The sequence below is a fragment of the Malania oleifera genome, chromosome 3 (assembly GCF_029873635.1).
Source record: "Malania oleifera isolate guangnan ecotype guangnan chromosome 3, ASM2987363v1, whole genome shotgun sequence".
NCBI classification, from domain to species: Eukaryota; Viridiplantae; Streptophyta; class Magnoliopsida; order Santalales; family Ximeniaceae; genus Malania; species Malania oleifera.
Window position 1 is genome coordinate 75,843,633 of NC_080419.1, and position 14,776 is coordinate 75,858,408.

At 36.2% G+C, this 14,776-nt stretch overlaps 1 non-coding gene across 1 annotated transcript; it reads right to left on the bottom strand.

Annotated features, from left to right (window-relative positions):
- Nucleotides 1-3,766: 3,766 nt before the first annotated feature.
- Nucleotides 3,767-3,872, bottom strand: LOC131152546 (small nucleolar RNA R71). Its single transcript, XR_009136040.1, has one exon. It is a non-coding gene; the product is annotated as a small nucleolar RNA R71 (small nucleolar RNA).
- Nucleotides 3,873-14,776: the final 10,904 nt, after the last annotated feature.

A 14,776-nucleotide genomic window follows, 5' to 3' on the forward strand; every position in this document is an offset into this window, starting at 1 on the left:
TCATAGTTATGGCTAATGCATGTATCTAGTGTAGGACCAGTGTTATGGATGTATCCTTCGACAACATGAAGCTTTTGTTGAATGTTTTCCATGCCTCCCAACACCCATCCTATGACGTCCAATGTTTGGACGTAGATATGATCGATGAGTGTGTTACACGAGTTGCCCCCTCGATTCTTTTAAAGGATCCCCTTAAAGTTATGCTTCAGTTCGATCGACCTTCCATCTTATGTCTAGACGACCTATATGAGCATATTTCTCCTATATGTGATTCAACCTCTAGTCTATATAGAAGGCCTTGGAAAGCTAAGTTCACGTCCTTCCTATTCTCTTTAGCGTTCCAACACAGCTTTTCAGCGAGGCCCTACCATTTCTTGAGTTAAAGCCATGAGTGGAGTGAGTGTGCATCGAACCCAGGTGAATCCGGTATAAGGGTTCATTGCGTCTAACTGATTATGGTAAACTTAGTGCTTCTGGGAGGCAACCCACTTATTTTTCTAGTTTTTCTTATTCTCTGTGTCTTTAGGTTGTACATTGTAGGGTGTGTTAGAGTCTAGAGTCCTTAGAGTAGGTTTTCATTTAGTGTCTCAGTCGACCTAGGTGCGATTAGGTCCCCCTCTCATGGCCTTTCATTAGGAAAATGTGGCCTTTCTCAAAGAATATATTAATCAAGTCTCGACCAGCAAGCTTACTAGGTGTGACCAAGTCAACCATTCTGGGTATGAAGCCTCAAAATTCTAAAATTTTATAGAATAGATCAACCATCACGCGACCAGCACAACAGTTTGGTGCAACTTGGTCAACTTTATATGTTCCTATTGACCAATGATTTCCAAAATAGGCCGACCATCACACGACCAGCACTCCAACCTCACGCAACCTAGTTGATAGTCCATTTTCCATATTAAGTTGAGGGTCCACTAAGTGGTCGACCAGCCCCAAGATGATATGACTTGGTTGAGACTGTAAAAGCAATTTAAATCCTGTTTCTCCCACGAAGCCCTAACTCTTTTCTTGCTCTCTTTGCATCCCCTTCATTGCACCACCTACAAACTCTGTCACCTAAGGATCCCTCCAACTTTAACCACCTTCGGTGACCCTCGTCGGCACCTCCCCCACCTTTGGTAATCATCTCTAGCCATCCTCCTTCCTCTCTAGCCATGAGTCTTCCCTTGTGTAATAAGTGTTCCTACTTGAAGCCTAGTCTCTTCATCTTCTTCCCTCATTGCACCCTTGTTTCTTCTTTCGGGTGGCTTTGCTATCATGACACACTGCATCAATTCCTTCACGTCTAATAGAAAGAGGGTTGAGAAATAGCCAGCCTCCACTAGTATAGCCCAAGAAAAAGGGTTGAGTCATTCAAAACAAGCAAAAAAAGAAAGGCCAAGGGAATAGGGTTCATCATATGACCATAGAGGATTACGATTTCAAGCCAATGTACACAAAATAGCTTCATGATACATGGGCCCATCAGAGGAAGAAATGATGCATTGATATACCCGAGAAGTGGAAATTTGATCATTATATGACCCCACTGACCAGTTTCTATATGATATGTCCCTAAAATGCACTAATTTAGGCCCTCATTTACCTTTGTTTTGCTCTCATTTGTCATGTATTTACCCTTTGTTATCATAGTTCATAGTTATGCATGGTTTTTTCATGTTTCAAGAAAATCATGTTAAAATCAAGGAGTTAAGCAATACAAAAGCCAAGGGAGTAATTGGGAAGCAAAAAAATCAAATTAGATGCTCAACTAAGCCCCCAAAGCTTCAATTCATTAAAGCAAACAAGACATGGTTCGACCACGTGATGCAGCCAACAAACACAGGGGGCAACTAGGTCATAATTGGAAGACTCCAAGGTTCAGACTGATAGTGAGATGCTACAAGGTTTGACCAACTACCCAACCAAGTTAACCTGAGGGGCGAGTAGGTTAAGAAACTGAGACTGATTAAGCTAGAGATCCTGAGAGTCTCGACCGCTAGCTCGACCAAGAGGACCTATAGGCGCAACTAGGTTGAGAAAGCTTGAAGCCTGAGATCTTAGAGATGCCGAGAGTTTCGACCATGGTGCGACTAGTGGAAGACATTGGTGCGACTTGGTCGAGAGACGTGAGCCCAACGATCTGCTTTCTGAGATTTTCAACAAAACTTTCCTATTTTGAATTTTAAACCTTGTAAACCCTTTTGTGTATAAAACCTAGCTTCGTCTATGTGCCTAGGGTTTATTTTTGGCCCCTCTTTGGTTAGTGACAGACTTAAAGAGTCATTGGGTGCCAATTAGTGTAGGATTTACTACTTTGATTTCAATTCTTTGTACTAGTTTTGTGCTTGGATTCTTCGAAGGCTTGTGAAAAACTTGAGGTCCTTGTGCTACCACATAGATAACTAGTTGTTTGATTATAATCTTGATTGCTAGTGACAAGTCGTTGAGTTGCAATTGAAGCCATTTCTAAATACATCTTCTTTTACTACTTTCATTTAAATACTTGCACTTTAAATTCCATGTCTGTACCTTCCATGCACTTTTACCTCTCTGATTGTGATAAGATCATAGGGCAAAGGATAACATAGCTAAAGATTCAGTCACTTATACATAATAGGCTACAGTTTATGTATAGGGTGTTCTCGTGATCACTAGAAAGGGTATACCCTGGTTCCCAATCGTGCTCTGGACAATTGGTGCACCTTCGCTACCCTATGGCACTCGAACGGTTCACTTAACTGTTTAGCCTAGTACGGATAGCTTATCGGACATAGCTATAGCACATGATAGCCTATGCTTGATTCATGATCTAAGATCTACTTTTTAGGAGTAGTGTTAATATAGTTTTACATGCTTTCATAGTTAGTAGAAAAAAACTATCAAAATCTCACTTTTTTTTTTTTTCCTTTTACACAAAGTTTAGTAAATTAGGCAAGATGTTGTGAACAACTGCACTTGAGTGCCTGAGGATCGACACCCGACTTACTCATTGTTTTACTAAACTTGAGATAGGTGATAAATTTTGTCTTTGGTAGTTAAGGACCCAAGCCTTGGTGAGCTTACCAAATTTTTGCATCGTTTCCAAAGACTCAATTATGGTTGTAAGCCAACATCTAGTTTAAAGTACTACATAATTTGTTTTTATTTGTTTTCTTTTGTATTTTCTTTATTTTATACTCTGAAGTCTTGATTGTGTGTTGCATCCATATATGCTAGGTTTGTGCTCTTTGGATCCTGAGTTAGTGCCTAGAGACCCTGAGATTGAGAGATTCCATAGGTCCACTAGGAAATCCACCTCTAGTCTCGAGTTAGCTAGGTCTTTTTAACCCGGAGTCATGGCTGAGCGGGAACCAGTTCCCGCCTTTCAAAACTAAGAACCCCAAGCTCCCTACCAACCACTAGTGGAAAAGCAACCTCTTCGGCCTCTTAGATACTACTTTACACCCAAAACATACACCTCACCATCTTGCATCTGGTTTTCGGTGGTCGAGGTGGCACAACTTGAAATTAAGACTTCCATCATCTCGATGCTTCCCAATTTCTTTGGGAATTTGACTCAAAATCCATACAAGCATCTAGATGAAATTCTTAAAATCTTTTCCACCATCTGTATACCTCATTTTAATGATGATACCCTCCAATTGAGGATTTTTGCTTTTTCTTCTGAAAGATAAGGCCAAATATTGGTTGATTGCCTTAGAGCCAAACTTGGCGACCAACTTGGCCACCATGCAACATTACTTCTTGAAAAAGTACTTTCCTATTGGGAAAACTAACCAGCTGAGGAAGACTATCACTAGTTTTTCCCAATTGGATGAGGAACACTTTTTTGAGACATAGGAGCGCTTTAGGGACCTTTTGCATAAATGCCCTCACCACCAAGTCCCTAGGTGGCAATTACTTCAGGCCTTTTATGAAGAATTAGCTGAGCGTGATAGGGTCATGTTAGATGCATCATGTGGAGGTACTTTCCTTATGAAACACAAGAATGAAGCATGGGCTCTCTTTGAGAACCTTGCCGAGAAAGCATGTTGTTATTGTTCACACACCATCCCAACCTTCCTTTTCCCATCCTAAGGGAGTCTATGAGTAAGCCATGGGCCATGACCTTGCACCCACACTACACGCGATTTTGAAAAAGTTAGATCAGTTCTTGTCCCTACAACAATGACCTTAACCTATGGCAGGTGTAGAGGTATATGCCATTTGTTCTGATCCTTCTCACATTTGTTACAATTGCCCCCATGCACCTCCCCCACCTAATTTTGTGCAAGAGGAGGTTAAGGCCACCCATAACAGGTATAACATGCTGTCCAATGACTCATATTCTAACAAGTACAATTCTAGGTGGAGTAAGCATCCCACTAAAGGCCACAAGCTCTGGGCATTCAAGCTCAAAGACCTCAGCAATCACCTACTACTTTACCTCAATGGCCATTTCAAAATCCTTAAAATCCTCCTGTGTCTGCCCCTAGATCTTCAAATTTTCAAAAGATAAATAAATAGTGAGAGTGTATGCATCTAAATACAAATATAATGCCTAAAATAAAATACTCTCTTTAAAAATGATTTTGAGATAAAGCAAGTGAAAGAGAGTTGAAGATATTTTTTTAAAATATTTGGCCCCAAAAGAATGATTTAAACAATAAAAAATATTTTGGGGAAACTTTGATTAACAATGGATTAGAGAGAAGATTTGGGTTAATCAAAGTTGCTAATCTGGAGTTTTTATGGGGTATTTATAGAGTTTGTGAAAATTATGACTGTTGGGGACACCGAAGTCATTTTAGAAAAAGATTAATAATGTTTAATTAAAAATAACCTTGTTTAACCGCGGTAAAAATTCACCAACCCGAGAGGCTCGGTCGACCAAACTTGAGGTTCGGTTGACCGTGGAGCCAAGTTCGGTCGACCAAAGAATTTTTGAACTATAAGTTTGGTCAACTAGACTTGAGGCGATTTCAAAACTCGCATGCTTCAGTCGACCAGGTCAATTTGAACTATGAGGTTTGGTCGACCAAGCAGTTGGCAACTCCCACGTGGGGGTCTGATCGACCATGGTGTTGCCCATATAATTCTGGTCGATCGACAAGGAAGTCAACTTGTTGACCGGAGGAGGTTTGGTCGACCAGGTCTGCCTATATATATCTAGTTGGTCGACCGAGAGGTCAACCTGTTGACGTGGTGGGAGGTCGGTTGACCGACAAACTCAGTGTAACTGAGTTTGGTTGACCGAACATGCCATCCTTGGACATTTCGGTATTTTTCTTTAAAATGATGTCCCTATACATATGATGATTAATTTTAAGTCAATAGGGAACATTTTCATGCATAATAGTGTCCTATGGTTAGTCTAAGGTCTTTGAGAGCTGACCGAAAAAATCTGACGTCGGTCGACCGAAGAAGTTTTTGTAAACTTCGTTGAGCCTCAATTTTGACCCTAAAGTTATTCTAAAAACTTTGTATGATTTTAGTCTTTTTAGAAAAAGATTTTTGGTGAAATGTACTAGTCTCTAGGGTCTATCTACGGTCGTTCTGAGCATTCAAACACATCATGCAGATGTATGCATTATTACAAACCAGAGATATAAAAAACTAAATGCAATACAAATAAAACATAAATGTCTTCTTCTTTCTTCTTTGCTCTTTAACTCTATGGAAGACGCCAGATATGAGCTTTGAGTCGTGTCATGGTTTCCATGTCCTCTTGATCTTATGTGTAACCTGAATTATACCTATTCACGCACTTAAAAGCACACTAAGAACAGCTTGTGTTTTTCAGCATCAAAACAAAAATCGAATTCAAAAAACCAACAGTTTATATGATTAATAAATAAGTTAAAATTGGTTCATTTGATAACTGAATTAATCTTAAGTACATATTGAATCAAACTCGAATCACTAAAAGGTTGTAAGTTTTATACTAAATCGACCAGTTTAAAATATTTAACTGAACCAAACCGATCGAACTAGTCGATTATAGTCTATTAATTTGGTTTTTTATGAATAATTCTCACCCATAATTACAACAAAGAAGGAAACATTAACTTTTCCAATTTTAATTTGAATATGGACTCGTCAGGAGCATATTTTTGCATTCACATGTGCTAACATAGAACCAACTTTACTTGGCCAAAAAAATTTGTTGTTGATGAGATTTTATAATTTGTCAACTTTAGATTTATGTTGATCTCGATAGACTACCAACCTAATGCAATAGGATATGCCAACCATTTGGGGATAGCTATGTTGTTTATAGATCATAATAACGAAGGAATGAAACTTTTGATACAGAATATGAGAGTAAGTTTAGGCTTAGCCTCAAAGCATCAATGTAAAAATAGACTCTCCACAAAGAATGATGTAAGCAGAAGAATGGAAAAGGAATGGTTAAATCCTAAAGGATAGGAAGGATTTTGTGTTAACTAGCAGGTTAGCCGTCATGAGATAAAACCCATGCTCAATGCTATTAGGTATCTTGGGAGAATTGTCATGTGGGAAAGACCGCTTTCCTTTTTTTTTTGGGGGGGAGGGGGGTAAGGAAACGACTATGGTATTTAGAAGGTTAGCTAGTGCCCCTAGGAGGGACTATAAGCAATACATATTGCATAACATTGACCTACTACGTCTTGTGTGTTGAAACCTCTTAGATGCATCACTAATAATTAACGAGCATGGTGAGATTATGCTTCGGACTGTTCATGCCAAACTCAGATGACAATGTCATAAGCAGTTAGTAGTGATGAGCTATATATGGTGCATAGTGTTTGAACTCAAATTAAAAAAAAATAAAATGTAAGTTACAAAAGAAGAACGATGTATACTTAATTAAAAATGAGTAGGTAGGAGTAAGCAAAGAAGGAGGACCTAAACGGACTAAAGAGAGCACTAGTAGTAGAGGTTATAGGCCTTTTGATGAATGTGCTAGTGTATACAAACAAAGAACGACAAGAAATTTACCAAAAAACATGCTTAAACAAAAGCCAAAAAATTGTGAAGATTGAAAAAAACATGAATGACTAGGATGAATTTTCTTAGAAAAACCAGCCACAAAGAAGCATGTGTTCTGCACACAGTTAATAGCTTTTATATATGTGTTATTATCAAATATTTGCTCTATTTTGGAATCATATCTCAACAAAAGATATGACACTCCAAAACTCAATGAGAAGTAGCTTGATACTCGAGCAAAATTTTCACATGGTTAGCTATGAAACTACTAAGGGAGTAGTTGATAGAGACATGTTTAATGTTGGACAATCTAACTTGATTGTTTAAGAAGAAGATGAGATTAAGTAAACTGAATTAATGAGGACAATCAAGTATAAAAACTACTTAATCAACTAAGTTCAATTAGCAAAGTCATCATGTTGTGTTGAGATTAGGTCTATAGGTTCACCTTGGATTAAGTCAACTATCACTACAAGGAAACTCAAATTTTTCATAGCCGGTATGCCATTGTAATGGATACAATTGATATAACCATAACAATAGCTAGATATTTGGCGGCAAATAAAATTGAAACAACCATGCTCAAATTGGCAGAATCATAAACTTGTGTATTAAACAAGCTTTGTATAAATAAGGTGATGCCTATCAATATCTTTATGCACCGAAGGCTCAATCATCTGCTTAGTTGACATGGCATTGGAGAACTATCTCTACAGCACTGTTTGGCCGATTTTTGTAAAATTTTAACTCATAACTCAACTCTAACAGTGTATCTAAGCCATTGAACTTGAAACCCTGCATCATCGCAACAGTTTGGATTCAAGAAAAACTCTTCAAATCATTATCCCAAATCCCATATCCAAAATTTATTTTTCAATAACATACATATGTTTCTGATTAAATAATCTTGTCTTTCCTCAGCCAAATGTAACCATTGTTATTAGTTGGATATATTTATTTTAGTCATAGTATAGAGTAAGTGGGGCATTTTCCTTCTCACTGCTTCGGTTTTGATCTAGTCCATCGCACAAAGATTGACAGCACGTGTACATTTCGGGAATAGAAGGGACAAAAAATGGTGCATTTGACACCATGAGAAACCCAATATAATCAGCTACCATAATAAAATAAAAATAAATGAACCACTTGCCCTCAGGTGCGTTCTTCCATGGTCTTGTCCAGCTCGCTATTGGAGGAATAGTCCCGTTCCAAGGGGAGAAAAATAAAAACGCACCCTTTTTTATTGCTTCAGTCCCTTCATGTCCCTGTTGATTCCCACAATATAACAAAGCGTAGTGATGGAATTGTTGAAGTGTGGCAGACAAGATTAGGGTTTCCCCACAAAGGCCACCAAGTTTAGTGTTAATTAAGTAAATTAATCAGTGGATGGTCCAAACTTAACCCTTGCTTGGGAGTGTGGGGACATTAATGGTTTGCTTTCTTTGTTTGATTTGTAATGTTGCTGTGAGGCCAGTTTAGGTCAAAGATGCGATTGATTCAATTCCTTAATTCCATCAAATTGAAAGAACAGGTGGTGAAACTGAAAGGAAGAAAAGAAAGCTGAAAGGAATTTCAAGACTGTAGAATGGTACGAAAAGTGCCTATGCATTTGAAGAATATCAATTTTCTGATGCAAAGATGCTGGCTATGTACTTCTTTGTTGAAGAATTGAGGACATTCATGCAGTTTAATTTTTCTTCTGACAATCTCCGGGCTGCTGCTTTGTCTTTGAGGGGTTATTGACAGTCTTCTGGGTATGATGATGGTGAGTTGGAACTCAAGGGTTGCTTGAAGCAGGTTGGCCTCAAGCTTCTTTAGGTAAAATACAGCTAGACAATGATGGGCTAAGACCTTAAGCATTTTCTGAGCTGTACTGACCATAGCCCATAGGTAGTTTAGGTTTCCTGAGAAGAAAGTCAGATTGGCAAGTAATTCAGCTCCATGAATTCATATTTACTTGGCATCAAAAGGGAAAGAACCATGCACTCAAACGTATACATAATGGTAGTTTAATCTACTTGATGGCAAGTGAAAAATAAAATAATGATTTGTAGGCCCAAAAAGTGCAATAAACTTATTAACATTCTCAGTTGAAGAGATATGTTGATGTTGTATTTGGGAGCGTGGATTTCAAATCTCGAATTTGGATTTAGGTGGATTTGAATAAATTTCAATACAATATTATATTACATCTTATCCAAATCCAATACAAATTCAAATCTAAAGCCTCTCCAAACATAGGATGAGAGCTTTTACAAGAAAAAAAGAGCAAAATAAATGAATGTGGTTATTAATTTTTATCTATGATTTTATATAATTATTAAAACATAATATTTTACATAATTTGAGTTAGAGCATTCATATCATATCATTCTTCATTTTTCATGTTCCTATATTTATGTGGTATCTTAATAGTATCTCATATCTATATTTATCTTTTTATAGTTTTAAACAAAATTTTAATTTTATAAAAAATTGGACCACTCTTTCTTTAATATTCTTAAGACAATATACTTTTAATTTGTTTAAAAATATATCTAAACTTTATAGAAAATTAAAAAATATATATATTTTACACCATATTATTTTCATACCAACAACAAATTTTAAATGCATATCTATTTTTTAAAATAAACAATTAAAAAATGTTTTAAAATTATGAATGTAGGATATCATATTAAACTAGTCCTAAAAGGTTAAAAGAAAATTTTTGATAGTCCTTCAAGTGACAACTTTTTTAATACCTATATTACCCTTTGAATCTCACTCACTTAAAATTTAAATCTCTATTATGTCCCAATTTATAATATAATGCCCAAAATACTCATTTTAGTTTTTTTTATTCCACACAATTCCCCTTCTCAACTGTTTGTTTTTCCAACTTATTGTCTTCCCCCATTCTGTTCACCTTCTTAACAATTCACCTCTTTGTCTTTTCACCTTCCCTCCTATCATCATATAAAAAACTCACTCTTCTTCTCTTACCTTCCCAAAACTTTATCATTGACTCATCTTCTCACTTGCTTATGGAGCTATTGGTATTTTGATTATAAGCTCACATTGCACAAAAAAAATATTAACTATATATGAGAAGAGGTAAACTTTTAACTAGCTTTGCTCTAATATTTTGATCTCCTTTTCTCTCCTCTCCTTTGTTTTTCTTTTTTTCTTCATTGTTTGGGTTTAGAAATAGCAGATGGAATAATAAGAAACAATGATAATTAAAAGACTTAAGACCTAATGGAGTCCATTAACTCTTACTTTAGTTTAAAGGGAAGACATATTTTGATGGTATCCCCAATTTATTTAGAAAGTTTAGAAGTGCTCTTATTTAGGTGTTCATGATCCTAACATTTTGATGGTTTGCAATTTCAACTCAATCTTTACCTTAGAGAGACACTTATAAGCTTATTGTAAATATAAAATTTATTTTTGATAGGCATCTTATAAAAGCTAACACATTTCCAAATTTTGTACCAATAATCAACTTTAAAACAACATTATGCAATAACTTTGTATAATGATTTTGTACTTTTTGAGCACACCAATTGTGGAAATGTGTTAAAACTTGATGTACATTGTTGCCCAGAACCTAACAGCTTAAACTTTTAGGTAAAGTGGTCATTTAACATGGTATTAGAGTTGGGTTACCAAAAGGTCCTGGGTTCTAGTCTTGTTGCCGGAAATTGAAAAAAAAATTATTGCATTCCTTATTATGGGTTATTGCACGTACGGGGAGTGTTAAAACTTGATATACATTGTTGGTCCACAAACTAACAGTTTAAACTTTTAGATAAAGTGGTAATCTAACAAAACTTGCAAACTAAGGATCAAAATAAAAAAGAACCTTTTGTACTTTTAACAAAAAATTCTTAGGACTAAATTCTTATTTGTAATGATAATTCCCCCTTTCCTGGATATTAAGAATCCCTAATAATTTATTTAAAATATAAATATAGCTACACATGAATCAACTCTAAGTCAGCTATTTTTTGTTAACTCTTAAAAAACTAATTAATTACAAATATATATATATATATATATATATATATATATAAAATGATTAGTCATGTAAGTTGTAGAATTTTATTTTATAACTTAAATTATTATTATCACTAATTGAAATTGTTATATTATTGTGTTAATAATAATATTAGATAATTTATAAAGAGTTTGATTTTGTTTACTTAAGAAAATATTAATTATAATCTTTAAAATATAAAATAATGTCTCACATGTAAAACACGTGACCATAAATAATATGGTAGATAAGGGTCAGAGAATTGAGTAGTTATTATAAATGGTGTTCGAATGGGTTTGCTGGGGAATGATACAAGGCCCAACCGATTGCCAGATCACTAGGGCCCAAAAAATGTGAACTGCATTATAGTTTTAACTATTTTACTTCCCCATATTACTGCTGCATCTGGACTGGGCTTCATTTGGGCCGTCCATCCGGCTTACCACTGTTAAAATCTCCCCACCATAAGGCGGCCCAATGAAGAACTAAAAAATACGGACCCATCTTATCCCGGACTCCTAAAGGAGAATGGCCCGACCCATGGAGATATTTTTTTTCTGTTTCCCGGGTACCATATTAATAAATTAATTTAAAATTTATTAAATTGAGAATAAAATGAGTACAAATCCAAAATATTGTTGAACAAATATGTAATTGTAGGCTCAGATTACATACTCTTCTAATTAATGCTTTAAAATAAAATATTATCAAAAAATAAATTACTAAAGCAAATATATAATTGTAGATTGTAAAAATTATATACTATCAAAGCCAATTCAGAAATAGAGGTCTCAACTATCTTTTAGTACAAATCAAGGTTTATTAATCATCCAAATTTGTTTCGTGAAGGTGGTGGATATATATATTAAACTATTTCTAAAAGATTAAGGTTACATTTGGTTTGAGAAATGTTTATTCTTAAGAAAGAAATTAGTTTTAATACCTTAGTTACAATTAGTTATAAAAGAAAGTATATTATTATAATAAAACAAATAATAATGTTTAATAGGTACACTAGGTGCATACACTACAACAAACATGATTTCACTGTGTATAAAAAATTAATTATAACTGTCTAATTTAGTTTAAATATGTACACATGGTGAAATCATGTTAGTTTCAATGGATACACTCGGTGCACCTAATATTTTGGCATAGAAAATAGTTCTTAGATCCTTGCCAAAAAAATTATTATTATATCTATTTTAATTTCCTTTCACTCACTCTCTCTCCTTTTAAAGTAACATCTATGCAAAAAATCTTCCATTATTCTTATGTAAGAAAGAATTTTTTAGGTTACGGGTACGAAAGAGAACCTAAGTCTTCTTGGCACTCTTTCATGTTGTTGGATTGACATAAGCTCATTCTAGACTTGTCTGTGTAGTCACAATATGTCACGGGCGGACTATTCTCACACCTTTGTGAAGGGTCGTGCGGCGCTAGCTAAAGCACTCTTGCTTAACTAGCTAGCCTATCGTTTACCAATATTCATCCACGAAACACTTTCATTTGCATTCATTCAATTAGCAATGAAAATAGTAATCAATTCATAAAAGTCGTGGCAAGCAAGTAGTAAACATTGAAACTACGCAATTTATTAACAACACCTTCATTGACAATGTGTGTTTAGCAAGGGAGGCAAGTAGGCTAAACACGTTGACAATAGCTAGTGAGTTTTACAATAATTGATGAACACTCACCCTCCCCTAAAGAGGTTTTTATGTAATTATCATCCTGGCACTAGGAAACATCAAAGTGACCGAGGAGTCATACTGTCTTATTTGGTATACAAAGACACTGCTAGTAGAAAATAATCCTATACTAGTATTTACATGATGGAAACCCATCCCAAGTACATGAGACAAGTGGTCACAGACAAACATAATGCCCTGAATAAGCTTAGCTCATGACACTCCCCCACTTACGCGGTCGATGTCTTCGCAGACTTTGGCGGTAGGTACACTTCAAGTTTGTCCACGAACGGTTGAATATCTTCAGCTGAAATCCAGTTGATTTATTTTTCATCAAGGCATTTCCACTTCACTAAGAACTTCTATTGCTTCTTCCTTGAGGAGATGAACTTTCTGTCTACAAGGATATCTTCGACTTCAAGTATGTCAGATTGCACTATCTTCAACTCTGCTTTATTGGACTAACTTCTGCTAAGGTCATTTGTGTCGACGTGGAATGGCGTGAGGCTGTTGACATGAAACCGCGATCTTCTCCCTTGATCTACCCACTTCTTCATCTACTTGGAAGCTTTCTCCAGATAGGCTCGGGAAAACTCTACATTTTATCTCCATTGATCTCTGGTGAAGTTGTACGCCCTGGGACTCTTTTCTCTGTACAACTCGCCCACCGTGTGAGATACCAATGGCTACTGGCCTGCTCTTGTTGGTCGTTGAGCTCCTTTGGGCATTGCCACAGAATGGAAAATTGTGTCAAGATGTCAAGATATGACCTGAATATCCTGAAAAATTATGTTAAGAAGTTGTCAGTGAATATTGAGTCTCGGTCACAAATAATAACTTGGAAAACACCCACAATGTTTCATAACAACCGAAAGGAACAATTGTGCTATCTCCTTTTTCGAACAGTACTTTGGTGCAGCTATGAACGTACCAAACTTCCCTTGCTCCCCTTGTCTTGTTGGAAAATGAGACAAGTTTGGGTATAATCAACCACATCATCACGCATGTGCGGCCAATAATACCTCCCCAGTAGTCCTATCATTGGAGTCATTCTCCACGAGTACCCCTCAACAAGCTTCCTACAATATCTAGTAAAGCTAAGAAAGGAATGCAACTCCTTCATTGTCGTGGAGATCTTCTGTTCTTGAATCATCCTTACCTTCTCCATACCCCTCTGAATGCAACCTTGTTCAACTACATGACCAAGGAATTTGTTGCTCCACTAAGCAAAAGAGCACTTCTCTTTCTCCACATCCATACTGTTTCCCCTCAGCCTGTCAAACACCTTCTGTAGATGCTCTTTATGTTTCATCTAAACAACACCAATGCTTGCAAGGGTGCTTTGGAAGGGCGAACACATGTCACTTCCAATTTATCAAGTTGTTTCCCCAACTCTACTATCTCTGGAGGTGCCATGTGATATAGCCCTTTAGCAGGTTGTTGACTTTTTGGGTTATATCCGATTTTGATTATGACAAATACAAAGTATCTTACTTGTGCATTGAGTATGTGTGCAGGATTATTACTTTGCATGCACGGATGGTAAGAATTAATTAGAAGCCATGAGGAGCTGAAATTCAACATCACCTGACCTATGACATGGTAATACGAAGTGCAAAAGGAATGAAGGCATTGTCTATATTGTGTTGTAAATGCATCTAAGTTTTGGGTCTGTAATATTTTAATATGGTCTATAATAATTGCATTTGCATGCATGATAGGGATGAATACTCAAGACCATGGATAAACCTTAGGGATCACCTTTTGGTTGACTGACGCCGGATTTTTGGGACTAATTAAAAAGCCCAAAGACCTTAGACTGACCATAGGACCCAAATTATTGCATGAAAAAGTTACCTATAACTTAGAAATAAGAAGTATGTGATAAGGGGCAACTTTAAATAGAAATCTTGACTTAATTGCACAAAGTTAGTGTGTTCAGTTGACCGAACCTTAACACACAGAGACACTTCGGTTGACCAAACCACCCCAAGGTGAAAAGTTTGATCATTTGATCGACAATCCTTAAAATGAACATCAATGCCCTGGTTGACTGAACTTGAAGTAGAAAAGTGGCCTAGTTAACCAAACATCCAAATTCGGTCAACCAAAGTTTGCCTGGTTG